Here is a 20251-nt window from a genome sequence, read left to right on the forward strand (position 1 = left end):
GCTGGAAGGAATACAGAGACATCGAGCATCCATAAGTAGAGCAAGAAAAGTCAAATTGAATTGAATCTGGCCAGGGTTTTCAGGGACAACAAGATGTACAAAAAGAAAGCTAGGGAAAAGTGCTGGACGAGACAGAGGACTTAGTTACAAAGAACAGAAAATGCTGAGGTACTGAATGCTTTCCTTGACTCAGTAGGAGCTTCACATCTTTCAAATGTAGGAATCAACAACTAATTTCAACTTTATTCATGGTTACTGCAGTATCATAGCTCATCTCTATGCAAAATAGATAGTCCTCTAAAATCCAAATGAATCAGCAGCTATTCTCTGGACAGCAATGTATTTTCCCCCTACAATTCTTCTTCATTTTTATTAACTAGTCAAAATAATGTTTTCTTTTAAATATAAATATGTTAATATAATGTTATTCAGAAATCTTAAAGGTAGTAGGAATAACAAATGTTGACATAAAGGATATGTTTACTTTCCACAATAATGAATACCTAAGATTGTGTTATTTGTGTTTGGTGTTGCTTTTGGTGTTTTCTTTTCTCTCCACCTAACACATCTAATATACTTGCAGTCTTTAATCCTTAATCAAAGTGTGCTGACTTCCAAAGAAGTTAAATATTTAGGCACATTTCATAAGCTGTGAAACCTCCAGAACAAACATGAATGAAAATACTTCATCTTAGCATGGAGAGAGGGACAAGAATGCAGTTCAGCTGTTTTCAAATTACATGACAGTGCTGGATGAGCACTCTAGAGAATTTTATTTTTTTTTTAATATTACCTTACTCACTACATCCCAAGTGAGTCTGATAGAAAAGTCACAGCATAAGAGACAGAAAATGAAAATTTCATTCTGACAGATAAATTCTTCACTTGGGAAACATTTTTAAGCTTTTTTATTCCCAGCTGGCTGGAGAGAATTATAAGTTATCAGAAGCCTCTTATGATACCATCTATTGTTAATGTTTTTAATATCTCCCACAGTAGAAACTGTGAAAGCAATCAAGCCAATGACATTTTCTTTCCTCTTTCACTATTGCTTTTATCTGATGAAAACATAAATAGAGATACCTACGCCACCCAGAAAAGATAAAGCAGGCTTTTATCTTTTTTTTTTTGCATGCCTCTTTACTTCCTGATAGTTTTGGTTATCATTTTTGCACAATAACATCTCTTTGCTGTATGTTGTATTTTTAGCATCTAGGAGCGCTAGGTATTCTGCTCCTGTTAGTGTGGGGCTTAATTCTTGTATACATACAGAACTCCTCATCCTAGCTTGACTCATCCTGATCATGGTCAGATTGTCATAAAAGAAGATTCTAAAAACAATTCATTAAAAAAAATGGAACAATTTGAGTTACTGAGAGTAGCAAAGTTCCTCCAGAAATATAGGTGAGCTCAGTTCTGCCAGCCAACCCCTGATGTCCATTATAATCAAGCAAGAGGGAAAGTCATCAATGGTTTATATGCTAGGTCCAGGAACTATTTGGAATCCTGGTTTTTGTGTCAAAAGTGAACAACATAGGGGATTACAGACACTACAAAAACCCATGTATATCTGAAAAGCTCCATTTAGGTGTACTTATGTGCTGGCAGACTGAGGTCACAGCTCTGCCAAATCAGCACACTGTGATCACCTGTTCAGAATTTAAGCACCTTGTAGTGACAAGTTTGTTCGATTTGGAGCTCAAGTTGAGCTAGACAGGGAGTGTAATGGTGGTCAGTCAGGACATTAGATTATTTTGGCAGTATGTGCCAGAAGTGAAGGAAAATTCAGACAAATCACTCAGATGTTACACCAAGGCACAGGAAACATCTGGGTGCAAAATTGTATTCAACTCTTCTACTCCTCAATTAAAAGAAAGCCATAGAGGAATTCTACTTTACAGAATATTAAACTCTCTTTCTCAAAAGGTTTCTGTACAGTCGTGATCTGAGATGCTTGGATGAAAATCATCACATTAAAATTTAGTAGACTCATGTATACACAATGATAAAGGCAATATACTGTGCACACAATATAATAATCAAAGCATATAAATGAAATACTGTTGGTTCTTCATTTTGTCATGCATGTCAAATGACAACACATTCTATCATCTTATTTATGTGAGGTGAAGTATAAGTCATACATTACTAGTAGGCATTTCAGTTTCATATTTACTAACAGGTCACAAGCATAGGGAAACCAAGACATCATCTACCAACAAACTAAAGCGTGTCTTGAAGCAAAGAGCATGACTATGGACTGAACACATTCTAAGCGCATTTCAAGCAGTAGAAGACCACACTTTTTAGACACGTTCTATGCCTAATTAAGTGACCAAACATATAAAAAAATTTGGCCTCCCAGCTCACATGATTCTGCAAAGACATTATGAGATCAAGAAGTAATTACAGTTTTTACCAACTAAACTAACCTTATGGCTGCATCACATTAGAATGAAATATTCAGGTAGAAACTCAAAATACCAATATCTTTGTTGCCTTTGTTTGCAGATAACACTTTCTTGGCAATTCCTGCTTTAATTACTGATGCCAGAGGTTCAATTGTCTTTTGAGTCTGTAATTGCTAAAATAAAAACCCAAGTTTGGCCATTCTTTTTCTGAGAATGTTACACATAAACCAAAACATTGGAAAATGATTTAAGCAACAAAAGTGCTCTTTTATTAATGTGGCTGTACTAATACACTTCACTTAATCAGGACACAGACAATTAGGAAATCTGGTTAATTAGGACATTTCCTAGGGAGCCGAATTAAACCAAATGAGTTTTGACTGGCAAGGGACAATGGTTAATTGGGATGATAATTCCACTTAATTGGTACGCCTGCAGGCAGCTAAGTGATCTGTGAGGCTCAAAGGCTAATAACAACCTTTCTTTCCTCAAAAGACCTCTCCAGATCCAAAACCAGTAAAAATAATGCTTTCAATGCCACCATGTACATATTATTAAGCATTGGTCACAAGTTTCCTCTCTTTAAGAGCTCATCATCATTACCAGATTTTTAAAAAACGTGACAGTGCAAAATTTTTCAAATTTTTCAAATATTTAATTTCAAAGTAAGGACACAAATTACCAAGTTTTTCCATTGTGGTGGAATATTATCATTTTTTTCTCAGTCATCAGGTTTTAATACTGGAAAAATATAAAAAAATTAAAAAAATTATGAGAGTTACTCCAAGTACAAATTGCATTTCCCATTAACTGCCATTTTGCCTTAAGATAAAAAAAAAACAACCATCTTCATTCAAATGCGTAGTTAATCAAGCATTTTCTCCCTCAAGCTGAGGAAGTGTAAGCCCTGTCTTGCTTTGCTCCCTCTTGGCATGCTGCTGACACAAATCTATCTTTGACTTCTATCTGAAACTTCACCACAAAAGTCCAAAGGTAGTATTCCCACATCCTTGGCCCTAGGATCTCCAATTTACCCCTTTCCTCAGACAAACAGGGAATATTACTTTAGACCCCTCCAAGCCATCAGATAACCGCATTTACAGTTATCTCCTGTATTATAAGCATGTCAGTTCCTTAACTAAGGGTAGAACACCTCTCCTACAGAACAGGCTGAGAGAGCTGGAGCTGTTCAGCCTGGAAAAGAGCAGGCTCTAAGATGATCTGGGAGCACTGTCTAAAGAGGAGATATAAGAAAAAAAGGAACAGAATCCTTAGTGGGGTCTACTGGACAGGATAAAGGGAAATGATTTCAAACTAAAAAGGAGAGTGTTAAACTAGATATAAGGGTTTTTATTTATTTATTTTAACATAGTAAGGATGGTGAGGCATTGGAAAAGGTTACCTAGAGAGGTAGTGGATGCCTGTAGCAACTGGACAGATCAGTACAATGGGAAAGGTGCTATGACAGAAAAACTAGCACAATGGAGAAGGGGCTATAAACAAAGGGAAGAAGATTGCTCACCTGCATCAGAAGATTCTAGGTTTGCAGGAGAAAGCTTCATCAACAAGAGATCTTCAGAAAGAGATCCTTCCCTAGTGGCAGTCAGCCTTTAAATGAAGTCTAAGAGAGGTGCAGCCAGGCTCCACCCCTTCCAGTCACATAGGTGAACTGCCTTCACCTGTGCTCCCATAGTTGACCAGGTCTTTTCCTTGGTGATCAATCGGTGGTTCAGGCCATGACTACAGATCCCATACAATGCTCCATCCTTGGAGATGTCTATGGTCAGGCTGGACAGGGATCTGAACAACCTGGTCCAACTGTGATGTCTCTGTTCATTTCAGGGGAGCTGGACTAGATGGCCTATAAAAATCCTTTCCAACTCAAATGATTCTATGATTCTGTGACTATTTGGCTCTTAAGACAGCATGAGAAATTAATACTGCATGATGGTATTTGGAAAGCTAAAATGCACAAATGTTGGTTTTGAAAAAATAATGTTTAATTTCGTTTTTTTTTTCCTAACGGTACCATTTTGAGGGTTTTCTTGATCAATAAACCAGTTTTCACATAGCTGGTAGACAACATTTTTGATGTCTGTACTCTTCCAGATTGAAATTTTCCAATTTCAAATTTTCGGACAGATATATATACACACAGATACACGCAGGTGCACTGAGTAGGTAAAATAATTTGGACGATTCTGCAATGGTCAGTCATTTTCTAGAACACGTTTCCTAAGTTTATTTGGTACATGCAGTCCTAAAACTTGAGCTAATGGGTTAGGATGCCACTGCATGCCTCTTCCAGTTCGAAGTATAAGCCTTTTGAAAAAAGAACTGTACTGACTAGTACAGGGAAAAAAATGGTGTGGGGGGAATGGAATAGAGTTTATACTTCCTTTCCTATAAGGTACCCTATTTTTTTTCCCACAGACTTTTTCTGGAAGGTTAGTGTAGAAGCCTGCTCCTAAATCCAGAACATTACTTTAATGAACACGAAATGTCATTAACAGCACTCAGAAATCTCCTGAGGATATAATCTCCAAATCATACTTTTCAACTGAAAGAGAGATTGTTCCGTTGTTCATTAATTTATATTTATGGCCTTAGAATATATAAATTTAACTAGCAAATTTACAAGAGGAGAATATACCTAAGTAAACCCTATTAAAGTAATGATGCAAAAAAAGTGCTTTTGATTAATATCAATGCTTTATGGCAATGTCAGGCTCAATCTTTTCTAACTTAACCTTGAAGAAAATAAATTGCTTCTCTGATTTTAATTCAATTAGTAATTTTTCACTAAAAGTTAGCCATGAAATATGAAAAGACTTGCAGGGGATCTTGTCTTGATCCGTAGATCTGTTGTTAGTACTGCTGACTTCTACTTTGAGTGCAACTCATTAAAAGCATGAAGAAATTGTCAAAATAGATCCCTGATTTTGCCATATTTTAAGTATACGTGGAGAGATAAAATAACCTTTATCTCTTGCTGTTCCAAAATACAGTGAGAATGTAGTCACTATTCAAATAATCTCTTCAATAAAAAAAAAAAACAAAAACAAAAACAGATGGCTGTGGAGAACCAGTGTAAGAGTGAGTATACACAAAAAAGAATAGAGAAAACAAATTAAATTCTGATAACACCTTGTAGTCAATCTTGGGAACACCCTGCAGTTAAGCCTGGGAATATAATGGAACAGAAACAGATCCTCCTAGAAGACATGTTAAGACAGCATGACTTCACCAAGGGAAGGTCATGCCTGACCAATCTGGTGGCTGTCTATGATGGAGTGACAACATCAGTGGACAAAGGGAAGGCAACTGATGACATCTATCTGGATTTCCAAAAGGCCTTTGACATGGTCCCCCAACATATACTTATGGATTTGAAAGGTGAAATCAGTGAATAAGGAATAAGGAATTCCTCAGTGAATAAGGAATTGGTTGCTGAGTAGGACTTAGGGGTCCTGGTTGATGCAAAACTTAAAACGAGCCAGCAGTGTGTGCTTGCAGCCTGGAAGGTCAATCCTGGGTTCTGTTGGAAGAAGGATGGCCAGCAGGGTGAGGGAGGTGACTGCCCCCCTCTGCTTTGCTCTTGTGAGGCCTCAGGTGGAGTACTGGCTCCTGGTCTTTGGTCCCCAACACAGTAAACATGTGGAACTTTTGCAGAGGGTCCAGAGGAGGACCATGAAGATAGTAAAAAAGCTGAAGCATCTCTCCTGTGAAGATAGGACGAAGGAATTGGGCCTATCTTTCAGCCTGGAAAAGAGAAGGCTATGGGGACACCTCACTACAGCCTTTCAATATTTAAAGGAAGTTTATGAACATCAGGGAAATCAACTTTTTACACAAGTAGATAGTGACTGGACATGGGGGAATGGTTTTAAATTTAAGGAAGGGAAGATTTAGATTGGATGTTGGGTTTTTTTTTACTGAGTGGTGAGATCTCTGGAACAGGCTGCCCTGAGAGGTTGTGGATGCCTCATGGATATGTTTAAGGCCAGGCTGGATGAGGTCCTGGGCAATCTGATCTAGTACTTGATCTAGCATATGTCAATACTGCCTATGGCAGGAGAGTTGGAAGCTGATGATCCTTGAGGTCTCTTTCCAACCCAAGTCATTCTATAATTCAATCTGTCATTCCCAGGATGTAAACATTTCCAAATAAGAGTCTGAAGAGACTGACAAGGAATATGAACTCCCAAGTTCTTTACTGACCTGACGAGAGAGGTCTGTCTCTCATTCTCCAAACCAAGGTAAGCTGCAATGTTACTAAGGGCTTGTTATCATATTATTTTTCTTAATTACATACCTTAGAGTATTGCAGCAGACCTAATTTCAAAGAAGGATTCTGCAGCAACTCTATTCTGCTGTGTTCTCCTTTCTTCTGGCAAGTATGAGCAGAGTCTGCCTTGCCTTGCACATCTCTGAAAATAAAGCCACAGGCTCTGCTCCTTTTTGCCAGGACTGCACATAGATTGAACTTCTGTTTAAGTGTCATCAGATAAAATGCAGAAACTGCGTTGGTAAGGCTGTTCTACCTCTACGTTAGAAATTCTTAAGGCACGTGCCATTTTTGCCAGGTTACAGCATCATTATTTTCAGATCATGTTTTCTTAGGCACCTCTGGTCTAGCACTCAGGACTACAGATGTTATGTACTTTGAAAAAGACAGAAGAGCAATAGCATAAAATGTGAAACTTCCATGCAGAATGCTGGCTATAACTGGTCACTAAAACCTGATAGCTCCCTAAAATCTGCCTTTTCATAACCTTTACATTAGATCAAAACACATAAATTGTCTGTTTTTTCTCAATTGCTTCATCTGTGAAAATTCTTGATCATTTCCCCAAGTTCTTAAAACAACTGCTTACCTATCAGATTCACAGTTATTTTTTCCTGGAATGGATTTTGGCACTGAACATTTACTTGGTGATTATATCCTTAAATTATGTTTCTGTTATTACCAACCTGGTATAATTACAATGATGATTTTTAAGGACATACTTGTATGCACTTAATCCCATATATATACGCCCAGACTGTCAACAGAAGTACTCTGGAGTGGGTAACTGATTATGAGCTAAGTCGGAGTAATTAGTGCATCTGTAATGGCTAAGTCTGCACACACTCCACAGTTTTGTCCTGGAATATAAAATAGTTGCATCAGCTCAGATCAGCTCATGGGACTTTGTGTTATTTTCTAGGAGACTTCACATCTGTGTGCAGTTCTGTATATAAATGTGTGTTCATAAGACTAGCACCATTCTTCAATAAAATATTATTTTTCAGTAGATAACCACTCTTGGCCAACAATGAGCAGATCCTCATCCAAATTTCTTATTACTGTTTAAAAGTTGATGTTAATTTTTGAAAGTTCTCAGATTATGAGACGAGTTACTGCAAAAGAAATTAGTTAATAGCATTGTGGTGAATAAATTTCAAGTTTGTTTTCTAGCTTCTAGCTTTGTGCTCACAACAATCCTTTTTTCCCTCAGATTAAACTTTATTGAACACTAAATTCAAATCTCATTTTTCATGAAATAATCTGACTTCACTATAGAATTTCATTGAGAACAAAACTGATCTGATTCCATTTAATACTGATGTCCATGAAAAGAAAGCTGCTATTTTGTGGATTTTTCTCCAATTTGTCTGATATTTTACACCAATTATTGGCCAATTATTTCTCAGCCAGCATTTATCAAAAGGCCATGTCATAGTGCTTTCCTTCTCACAAGACCTTTACAAACACTGTGATATTTTAAGATGTTTTATTTTTGATGGCAAAAATTTAAATGTGAAATTGCATCGTATTTGATCTGTCAATCTCAATGAAATGTAATCTATTATTATTCTGTTACAAGCATGCATGTGCTGTAATAATTCATCAAAAATTCTCTTTGAGAGAAAGAACACGCAATGCTTGATATATTAATGGTAATGTGTAATTTTTATGTGGAGTTTACCAGCTGTCACTCTCTCACATGAAATGCTTTCATCATAATGAAAATGGCAAATATAAAATGGATATAAACAATTATGGTTTGTTCAAAAATTCATAAATTCATTTTTTCCTAACTAGAAGAATTATAAATCTTTATGCTACACTTGATTTAAAAGCTAATTCTCTTTCAAAATTAAACAATCTATAACACTTGTATTTTTCGTAGTTGTTACAACCATAGATCACATCTTGCTGCTGTTACTCTTTTTTTTTCAAGATGGTTTGACTTACTTTAATTTTCTTCACTTCCGTTTATTTTCCTGTTCTTCTCTTATCTTACTATTTTTGCTTTCTCCATTGTTCTACATCTCACACATGTCTCATCTCTCTATATAGATCTGACTTTTCAGAGTCCTTCCTTCTTTTACTACTGTGTCTCTTATATTATTTCACCTAACTACTTTCTTTTATTTTTCTGTAATTAATTTTAGGATTATATACTGCTGAATGCACAAATTCAAAAGAAGACTTTTTTACTGCATTCCATATAATTATTTCCAGTCCTCAAATGTCTACTCTACTTAGCACTGATTGGAAATATTTCTTTTTATTTTTTTTCTCTATTTTCCCTCACATTTGTTTGCTGCCTGGGTAGGGTATTTTATATCAGTGCTATCTTCCTAACTATATGCAAGGACTCAACATATTCAGCGCTCTCACTCTACTACAATTCCATCCTTACTTCCTTCTACTTTTATGTATAATGCAATGTTGTACTTAACTTCCATAGTTTGTCTTTTTAGTCACTTGTTACATTGGTAGAGTCCAAATGGGAATAAGAGCTCCCAGAAAACCCGAAGTTGCAGGGTTCAGATAAACATGGGTACAGACTTAAGCTGCAAAATAAAGATTAAACTAGGCAAAATTCAGATTAAGAGTAGCAAATTTCTCCCAGATTTAATGCAAAAATCCCCTACTTTAATCAAAGCAGTCTTAGATGCCAGTCACATTTCCTTGCTTGTCATTACTACCTGCCCTGTCAGGTAGTAAACTTTAAAGGTAATGCTCCCAGACTTGAAAGCAAAATAATTGTTTTTGTGTAATTTTTCACAATTTAGTAGATCAAATAAGAATTTATGCAAATAATTTATTCACTGTATTGTGGTCATTGCTCTTTGCTGGCTGTGCAGAGCCTGCAGCTGATTCTTATGTTACTCCCTGCAGTTAAAGCAACTAGTATCAGAAAATATACACACTGAGACACAAAAAAAATCATAGCTTTCACTTTGCATTGTTTTCCTACAAAAAAAGGCAAAACCAGTCACAATTACAGTCCTTTGATTCTTTACTTTTTCTGTCCATTGTTTATCCATTATTAATGTCTGTTCAATATTTTTATTATCTAATTTGCTTAGTTCACTTCTTTCACATCTTTTTCTTTCTCTTCACTGTCTTCTCAAACCTAGCAGTGCGCCGTGGCAGCCAAGAAGGCAAACTGCATTTTAGCACACAGCAGAAATCAGGATTTCTGATCATAGAAATAATTGAGCTATGGTCAATGACTGATTAACTAAACTAAAGCAAATAGCTACTTAAACATACTGCAGTACATTCACACTCTGTGAGGGACAGAGAGGGGAAAAACACATTTTCATATAGGTATGCAATAGCATATCTGGAACTTATAACATTTTATGATGTTAATCACTGCAGTACATTGAAAATGCCATAGTGAAGCAGACTGTCTGGATTCCCACTGCACAAAATAATTTTTAGAGCTTTATACAACCTCTGTTTTAACTGTACTTGTACATGGTTTGATATGCAAGCTTCTACCTTGGAAGCAACTCCTCTTTACAGACTAACAAAAACCTATTAACTGTTTTTTCAAGAAAGATATTCAGAGAAGTGTAGACCAGCCAATACTGAAAGTACAATCTGTCTTTCTGTGTATTTATAGGCAGAAATCTCAATTAAAATCAGAACAAAATCCTTGTTCATTTTAACACTGGTTCCTGATTTCCAGCTGACCAATTTAAGGATAATGACTGGGTACAGATAATGCCCATCATGTTACTTAACACCATGTTACACATGCAAATGCCTTTTTATCTTGAGGAGATTTTCTTAGTCCTTCTGAGATAATAGCTCTTGCTTGAATCTGTTACATCTAATGTTATTCCACACCTCTTGATTGCTTTCTCCCATCTGTTTTAACTTGGTGGCCCAAACATGTTTTTCACCCAAGGAAATCCGACAGACCATTTATGATTAGATTTTATGACAGGCATTTATGACTAGATTTAGTCAACTTTGAAATACAGTCTTTAGAACAAAGCACTATTTAATCTATTTCTCAAAAGCATCAGACACGTAACGGAAATAATGAAAACAATGACTAAATTCTTGCCAATAAGACTTTCATTTTGTTTAACTCACTGGTGGATTCCTCTTGTAGTCAATCGACAATGGGCAGATCCACAGAGTGAGTCACCTCCTGGTAAAATCCTTGATGAGTTTCAAGCTTGCTTTGGTGTGTGCGTAGTTAATCTGGAGGTGTGTAGTTTAAGGAGTTGTTTACAAAATAACTAAACTTGGCTGGGAAGCAGGATATAAGATGCATCCTAGTTCTCAGTGTGTGTTTTACTTATTAGTGTAAACAGGCTATTGGCTATTGGATTCACTTTGAGGCATGGACACAGGAATTAATCTATTTAGTAATAGTTCTGAGTACTGCAACACCTGTACCCCTCTGAAGATCTCACCCAGGGGAATCTGCTTCATTGAGAGAGGAATATGCTGAAGCCTAATATTAAGAAGCAGATCTCCATCTTCAAGATCAGATACAGAAACCATGCTTGACAATCTGAAATATCAAATCAATTAAAAAATTGCTACCGTCAGACTTATTTAGAAAAGTTTTCTTATTAACAAGGAATTTTTAGCCTCGTCACTTACACTGTATACAAATGATGGAGTTTTACAAGAACATCAGACGTCACTAAATTAAATGCCTAACATAATTTTATCACTGAACTTTCTCAATGATTATGAAAAAGCAGATTTTGTTGACAAATTTATTTTTATAAAGCCATACACATATAAAACCAAAGGTTAAATACCTTTTAATTTTTTTATTGCTTGCAATTTTTCCCAATAATTCTGTGAAAGACTAGTGTCAGGTTGGTCACCACATAATTACTTGGATCATTCTGCTACTGCAAGATTTTTTTTTAACAGTTTTTCTTCAACTGCTTGCCTTTCTAATCCAATTAACTTTTGACTCATTGGTCTACTCCAGCTATATCTGATAGATATCTAGTAGTCCTAAAGCAGAGAGTCCTGTCCAGTTTCATGGAAGTGGTCATCCAGAAAAGTGAGAAACTGTCCATGCCTTTACTAAAGAACAAACAACAATATAAGATTAAGGCTTAACCAAAAAATGCACAAATGAATGAAGCTGGTAGTATCTTAAACACACACAAGTTTCAGAGAACATATTATCTGACCCCAAAAATTTCAATGGGAGAAACAAAGCCTTCAGAAATCAGCCTTCATTAGCTCTGGTGCACGTAGCAGATCAGCACTCTAAGATCTTTTCCATAGTATCCTTTTTTTCTGTTGTTGTTGTTTTTTCCTGAAAGGGCTCTCTTAAAAATAGCATTGTGCTAGAAAACTGCAAAGTATTACATATTTCCTGTAAAATGCAAATATATCATTCAACATTTTTTCCATCTATGAAAGGGTTATTTGTGGAAAAAATCTGCCTTTTCTGAATCATTAATGTTAATTATGTAGCTACCACCTCTAGAGACTGAAGTTATCTATTTTTTAGGATCGTTCTTCTGAAATTACTTGAACTTATACGTACTATCACTGCATTATTCACCATACATATCTTTCACAACTCTGAATTCAATTAAGCGTGCAGTTTTTACTTTACCAGTTTTAATTAATCTGTCTTCTGCAAGTTTTCCTAATATTTGTATGGTATTTAAAAGATCTTGCCTTCACTTCATCGCTGTGGCTGAACTGAAAAACTCATTAAACAGAAGTTATTGTTTTTCTGCGGACTCTTCACAACCAATGACTTTTTCTATAAGAACTGGATATTTAAACTTTTCTTTTAAAATCTCTCATCCTAAGACATTTTGTCATATTTTTCTCTTGCACTTAAGACACTTCCAATGCTCTAAAACATCAGGAATACACCTATAGGTTAATGTATCATTATCTTTCATACTATTTCTGAGTTGTATGATTTAGCATGAACATGAGACACCATTTTAAAATGAACTTCCACAGATGGTTATCAGCAATTGCTGGAGTTGTCAAAAGGCAGGAGAGATCACCACACTGATCTCTTAATGATTTCTTAATTGATTATGAGAGGAAGAGTATTAGGAATAGCTGGGTTGTTTTATTTTATTTTATTTTATTTTATTTTATTTTATTTTATTTTATGTTATTTTATGTTATTTTATTTTATTTTTTGAGTGGAAGAGTGTACTGGGGTGTTTCAAAATAATCTGTTTTGCTCATCATATCCATAAATTATCTAAAAAAAAACCCCAGTGAACTGACAGCATTTAGTTCAAAGTTATTCAGGGCAATAAAATCTAAAGGTTACTGCAAACATTTGATGAAAGATCTCATTATATTGAATGAAAATGACAGAAAAAATGAGTATTTATAAATGCAAAGTAATGCATTTTATGACAAAATAATGATCACAAAGTTAATACTGATAGGCATTATAACACCAAAAATATGAAGCTTTAAATTAGTTACTATTATTCAAGACAGATGCCACAGATTTTTTACAAATGGCATTCTGAGAACATCAGATCAGTGGAAGGAAGAAGAATAGCAGACAGTAATGACATAAACCTTGATACTGAAATGAAAAATATCACAAGATCCACATCAGAAGCATCTTGCTTCTTCACTAGTGAAGTGAAGCTATTGCCTGCCTTCCTGGCCATCCCATCCCTACAAGAAAGAAGGAATGGGCTAAAGAATATTCTGAAAGGAGTGCAAAGGATTGTCAGAGGTTTGCTGCAGGGATGATATGAAGTACATTGCAGCTTCAGTGATGAAAAGGTCAGGGGCACAGAAAAGAAACAAATCCAGGGCAATATAAGTGAGATGAATAGTCTAAGACTGTTGCTTTTAACTCCATGAAGAGGGCACTCATAAAGTATTAAGGTTGTCTTAAATATACAAGAGAAAGTGGTCTTTTATTTACTTATTTATTTTACGCAGAGTGCACAATTAGACAGTCAAACTCATTGCCACATCACTTCTTATGAAGCCATAAACGTAACTAAGGTTCAAAGAACGAATTGACAAGCTCAAAGAGTAGCAAACAAATCTACCACAGGGCAGAAAGCAAGTGGATGTAAACACAGCTTTGCAAAGATTTATTTTTTGACTGCTGAGATCTGGAAATACAAAACAGGGGAAAGATTATTCTGTGTTTGTGCTTTTTCTTTTATGCTTTCCCAAGCAACCACAACTAGGCATCATCAGAATTGGCTATGCTGACCTTTTCTATATATATATATAAAAAAAAAGGCTTTAAAATGTCACCAAAACCGTCGTTCTCCACCTTCCACTAAAGGAAGAAAAATAATAACAATAATAATGAAAACACAGTGCAAAATCACAAAATGGATAAAAAAAAAAATTAACAGATTTCATAGGTAGCATTTGCAGTATGCTTCTTCAATTTATATTAAAGTAGGAAAAGAAATTAATTATATGTGTCTACCTCCACAAAATAAATAAATCTCAAAGATCCCAGTGTTTTACTGGAAAAGTTAAATGGAGGTAAAGCAGTGTGGTATACGAAATAAACCACTTCCTTGAAAGAGTCTAAATAAAGAATTCCTATCTTCTTGCTTCCAGTAGCATGTCCTCAGTATTTTCCTTTTCTTCCCTCTTATTGAAGGTTAAAAAATGAGACTAGTACACACGTCGGCAACACCCAATGCTGTTTCTCACCTCATTTTTTGTCACGATTACAAAGTTATTCCTTGCATGAAAAAACAAGTATTTTAGATACATTTTTCATGCCAACTTTTATATAGAACTATGTAATTTTATTTACAGGCCAAGAAAATGCAGACTCGTCAATGAGACCAAATATCTGATCTTTATTGCTACTGATGAGATTGGCCAAACTTATGCCCCCACCCAATTCTAAAACTGAACGCTAGATTGGTCTGTGGTGCTGGGGGTTGCTCTGAGGCGAGTTTAATTTGTGATACCAAGCCAAAGCACTTTCTGAGTGTTACAGTCCTAGCTTCTTCTGTTGAGAAAATGGGAGTAGTGTGGGATTCAAAACTCTTTGCATGACTTCTATTTTACTAAGATCCAAACCATAGCTTTTGGTCTGTCACTGGTGAAGAACCAGCACCCTAACTTCAGTAAGGAAAAAGACATTCCCATACAATTGCTTAAGAGTACAGACTTCACCATGTGCATCATAAAAAATGTCTTTAAACTACATGTATTTCTCAGTAAAATGCTCAGATTAATTGTTGGTGTGAAAGCCCCAATCAGGTTAATGCTTCCGGTTAATCTGGAAGGCAAAGAAGAGAGCTAGCTCCAGCAGCGTAAACGTGACTTTTAAGTTGATTCCTCTGTGTGTCAGAGCAAGACCACCTAGGGATTGCTTTCATAGACTAAACATGTCTCCAGCATATCAAAAAATGCTTTAATCCACTTAGGAGCAACAACTCTTGAAGCAGATATGAGGTGGTAAAGTCACTGAATTGCCTGAAGCAGCTGTGGAGCTTAGCCTCAGCTAAAAGGGGTCTGCTGGTCAGGTAGGCCAACAGACATCCCACTTTTAGAGCTGTTTGTGCAGGAGGCACTTGTTCTTTCAGATATGTGAGGAATTGCACACTCTTTGTTTTGCTCGCCATTTCACAGCAGAAATAATATCAGCAGTCTACACTGTGCATCACTGAGCGCATAAAAACTGAGCTGAGAGAGAATGGAGTTTGATTTTCAGTTAAAAATGCCATCTGTGTAAGTTTAGTGTATGTCTCTCTCCTTAAACCTTCACTTTGAGGAGCAGCTTTATGTTTATTCTTATCAAAATTAAAATAAGCGATCTAAATTATGCAGTTTCAGTGCTGCTTCAGTGCTGCTCAGTGTGCTGCCAGAGCAACTTGCACTATGTTCAGAAAAACTCCACTGTCTATAAAAAGTCAACTGCTACTGCCCACAGGTCTTTACACCTCTCTTGAGTACACCTATATCTGAACACAGTTATAATGATTCAATTTGGTATGGACAATTTTTAGTAAAGAAAAATGTTAAGAGGTAAAGGGCTACACAACATTTTAACTTCAACAGAATCTCTGAAAATTTATTTCCTTGGTTAGCAAAACTTTTGTATAAAATTGGTAAGAAATGTCGCACAGTGGGAAAACAGAGCTCCCAGCACAGCTGAGACAGCTGCTCAAATGACTTCCTTATCATAGTTTTAAATAATTGCTGTAGTTTATATGCAAGTACATTTGCAGAATGTGCAAGTATAAATTATTTATTTTTAAGACTACAAAAGATGTCTATTTTTTGGATTGGAACTGTGCCACTGTTCACTACCATAGTTACAGAAATATCTGAGGTAGGACAAAAAGCCTGGAAATAAAAAGCAATAATATTGCTTATTTAGAAACAAAAGTAAGATTATAAAACCACAGAGTGTGAAATAGTATGTAAATAGAGATTTCATACTGTACTGCAGCACAGAAGGAATTCAGATGACTAGTAAAAATGAGCAAAATAAATGTCTCATATTTCTGTATATTTGTTATAAAAGCCAAACCATTGTATTATTACTGTATGTTGTATATGCAGCAGTATAGTTAGCACAACATGGCACAGCAGACAATCAGCAATTTTGGACTGTAGTACCTAGAAGTTCCTGTATATACACAGGAAATATATTCTAGATGTAAAAAGATTTCTTTCAAAGCATTAGAAAAAGATATGCCTTCAAGGGATTAAAGTACTTCAATATTTAATTTTTCCCACTGAAACAAACCGGTATCAGAGTCTATTTTCAAATGCCCTCAGATCTCATTCTTTTTGTACCAATTGATGTGAATAACTTTAGTAGAAAATTAGTAACCTTTGTTTCACCGAAAGGCTCTTTTTTTTTTCCATAACTTTTCACCTCTAGTTAGGAAGACTGAAGAGCTGTTGCTGAAAGCTGTATCAGTGAGAATGCTTATTTTTCTTAAATTACTGGTAAGGAAATTATTGTAATCAATTGTAGCAAGTAAGACTGGGTGCCAGGCTGAATGTGGCTCTGGGCAGCATGGTCTAGTGGCTGGCGACCCTGCACATAGCAGGGGGGCTGAAACCCAGGCCATTCTATGAGTCTATGTTCTATAAGTTAATTATTCAGTAAGAGATTTAAGCTTCTACAAGGAAGCTTGGAATTCCCAATGATAATATAAAATCCTGCACTCACCTGCTCTCTAAAGGCAGAAAGAACGTCTTTTATTAAAGCATCAGAGAAACACGGAGCTCTGCTTCTGCGGGTGCTGAGAACTGCCTCCCTGAGCAGCTCAGCATTTGTGTGTCCTCAGAGACTAGCCAGCACGCAGGGAGCAGACTGCAGCTCACCCTGAACCCTGTGATGGGTCTGATATGATAAACACACCCAGAAAATGCCAAAATGTACAGACAGTTGATCACAAGAAATCATCCATCAACTGAAATGCACTAAAAGACCACATGTTTATTCCCAGCCCTTGAGCACTGCCAAGGTGCATCAATTTAAAGTGGGTATAATAAGCTAGGAAAATGCATGCAGCCAAATAAACTGAACAGTAGCTCTTAAGAGATAATTGGTTAAATTTCTGATCATCTGACCACACATTTGTGAACAATCTTTTTGAAGTAGTCATGGCACACCAGCTGCAAACTATCCTCTACATAATAGCTCACTATCACAGAGCACTCATCTGTGAAATGAATGATCAATATCAGCTTCCGTCCTTGTCTCAAGGGATGCTAACTGTGGCAAATAGAAATGTACTGCTTACAGGGGTAGAAATGATTGTCAGAAAAAAATTTGCACCTTATGAAGCACAGAAATCTTAAAGATTCTAAGGATCATACAGCCCTTTAATATATGGAAATATTAATTTGTTGAATATATATATATTTGTTCTATACTAGTGTGTAAAAGCAGAATGATATAGTCATATCTAATACAAATTATGCAGCATTTCATTGCTCATTAGTGATGAGGAAATTTTTAACAGCATTTACTAAAATCAGCAGAGCACAAAAATATTCTAGGCTACTCCTCCATAATTGGCTTTTTAAACATTTCTCTTTTTAATTTGCTGTCTCTGGATCCCATTCTGAAGGAATGGGACACAATATCAGTGGGTCCTTACCCCAGACCTACATGTCATGGAGTTTGGGCTCAGAAGTTGTTGATTGTCAGACAATAAAGGATTCTATTATATCTGTGGCCACAGAGGTGAATATGCAAAGTACATCCATCTTTGGGGTAAGTTTACAGAATGGTTGAAGTTGGAAAGGACCTCTGGAGGTCATCTCAAGCAAAGGCACCTAGAAAAGCTTGCCCAGGACTGTGTCTAGATGAAAGTTAATTGTACTGCTACGAATAACAAAAGATCAGTATCTTGGGAAAAATAATATCAGATACTAAAATTTAAATGCAAAAGAAATGCATACAATTCCTTGTGATAGGAAATATTTTTACTCCATTTTGGTAAAGAAGGGATTAAACTATTCTGTAACAAAAAGATGAAGCATCCAGTGACTGCAACTCCAGTAATCTGTAAGCATGGTGCATCAGCTGGGTTAAAAACGTGGTTTACTAACAAGCTAAGACATCAGAGTGGCCTTGTTAATTATGAGAGCTATTTCTGCACTTAGATCTCTTGCACTTCTAGTATTCACAAAAAGCACACAGAGGTGCAGAGAAGAAACCTGTCTCAGAATGACTAAGGTTGGAAGGAACAGCTAGAAGTCATCTGGATCAACGTCACTTATCTAATCTGGGGTACAGAGAAAATGACTGCAGTCAGAGGGTATCCCCAGCTCTTTGTATACCTGAAACCTGGAAATGCCTGAGAGCTCAGCTCTGAGGTTCCCACCATGTCTGAGAGCTCTGAATCTAGCTTCTACCCCAGCTGTTCCAGGGCCACCCTTTCCACTGTGGCCGTCAGCCACAGTGCCTTCCTGCCTTCCACTCCCTGAAACTCTCTGGTGAAGGTTATTTCACTGGTGGAGAAACCTGAGAATGTTTCTTACTCTATTTGCAAATACAAAGAAACACAAAATGATCAAGATATTAGAATTTAAAGTCTTAAAATTCTGCTATTCTCAAAGCCATAACTTCTGGAACCATGAACTTTGTAAGGAATTTAATTGTTGTGAGAACGATAATAAAATATAACCTCTAGTCCCTACTGTTTGTACTTTCCACATATTTAATGCTGGCTAACACAATTTAGATTATAATCAGCATAAATGTGATTTTTACCCTAAAACATAGATTTTAAGAAGCATTTTGTGGTCTTCCTTTTTATTATGTTGCAAAAATTTGAATAAATAAATGAATAAATAATAATTAAAAATATATATATTACACAGAGGAGTTAAGTTTCAAAACTCCAATCCCCTTTGCTCTTTTGACATCAAACAACAGAGTACAATCTCTAGCTGACATTAGTAAGGTCTCCTCACATCCCCAGAAGCCAACATTCTGCATAAAAGACAAAAGATCCAGCAAAGTCAGTTTCAAAATTAATCTTATTCACCAGGTAGCAAAGCCCTGAGTGTGGCTCCCACGCAGACTGCAAGCCATTTGTGAAATGAAAGCAGCAGACAGTAAATGAAGCAGCTCGGCTTTAGCAGCTTGTCAGTCACTGAACAACTGAAGGCTGCAGACATCCTGAGTTAAATCATACATTTAAATGCCACTTGGAGGGATCCCAAAACACCACCTGAGGCTGAGCTGCTTCTGACTTAGAAATGTATTCACATTTGGAAGAACCAGTATAAACTGGCAACTGTTTTCTACCTCTAAATTTGAGGTGAAACCTTAAAAATAAAAATTTCAATGCTGTTTTTTGGCAAGATCAAAAACTAATTAATCCAAACGAAACTGAAGGCATTTGTTCATTATAACCTTGCATAAGTTAAGGAAATGTTTATTCTCTTTTTTCTTTCTTCTGCGCTATTCCACAACTGGTTTTTTTTCTGTTATGATTGCTGTGTACTTGCTTTAAAATTCATTCCCATTCCAACTTACAGATATGGTATGAAAATGTCCTTTCATCTTACTGACACAATCAGTGTAATTTCTAAGGGTGATACTTCACTTAAGTTTACAAAATTCATAAGCAATGTGAAAACTCATTTAAATAGTTTATAACATCCTTGATTTGGTATAAATAAAACTGTTAGGTTCTACTGCTTCCAGTCCTGTAATGCAATTCTGATATTCACTGCTGCAATAAATTAGGCCTTATAAACAACAATACATCATAAAACAAATTCAAGAGATGTTGTAAATAGGGAACAAAATGGAAATTATCTCGTGCAGGCTTTTTCAGTGTAAACCCCTTGACGCATGCTGTAACCAGCCAGTTAATAATTGCTTTGTAAATTCTTGTAAATCTGAAATGAAGCAGAGGGGATAAAGCCAACAAACAAATCATAAAGTATAATTGTTACTTGTTTGGAGTGATTATTGCCACTGCCAGCCAGGTTCCAGATCTCATAACAAAGAATTTGTTGGGTTTTTTTATTTCCTCCATTTCAGCTGTTTTACTGGTGATGGAGAATACATACAACCCTTATCAATAAATAATGTGTCACA

General features: G+C 36.0%; 1 protein-coding gene across 6 annotated transcripts in view; it reads right to left on the reverse strand.

Annotated features, from left to right (window-relative positions):
• KHDRBS2 (KH RNA binding domain containing, signal transduction associated 2) overlaps window positions 1-20251 on the reverse strand; it is a 334761-nt gene that overhangs the window by 159780 nt on the left and 154730 nt on the right. The gene's annotated exons all lie outside the window — the stretch shown is intronic.

This window comes from Tympanuchus pallidicinctus, unplaced genomic scaffold (genome assembly GCF_026119805.1).
Source record: "Tympanuchus pallidicinctus isolate F22 unplaced genomic scaffold, pur_lepc_1.0 scaffold1, whole genome shotgun sequence".
Lineage (NCBI taxonomy): Eukaryota > Metazoa > Chordata > Aves > Galliformes > Phasianidae > Tympanuchus > Tympanuchus pallidicinctus.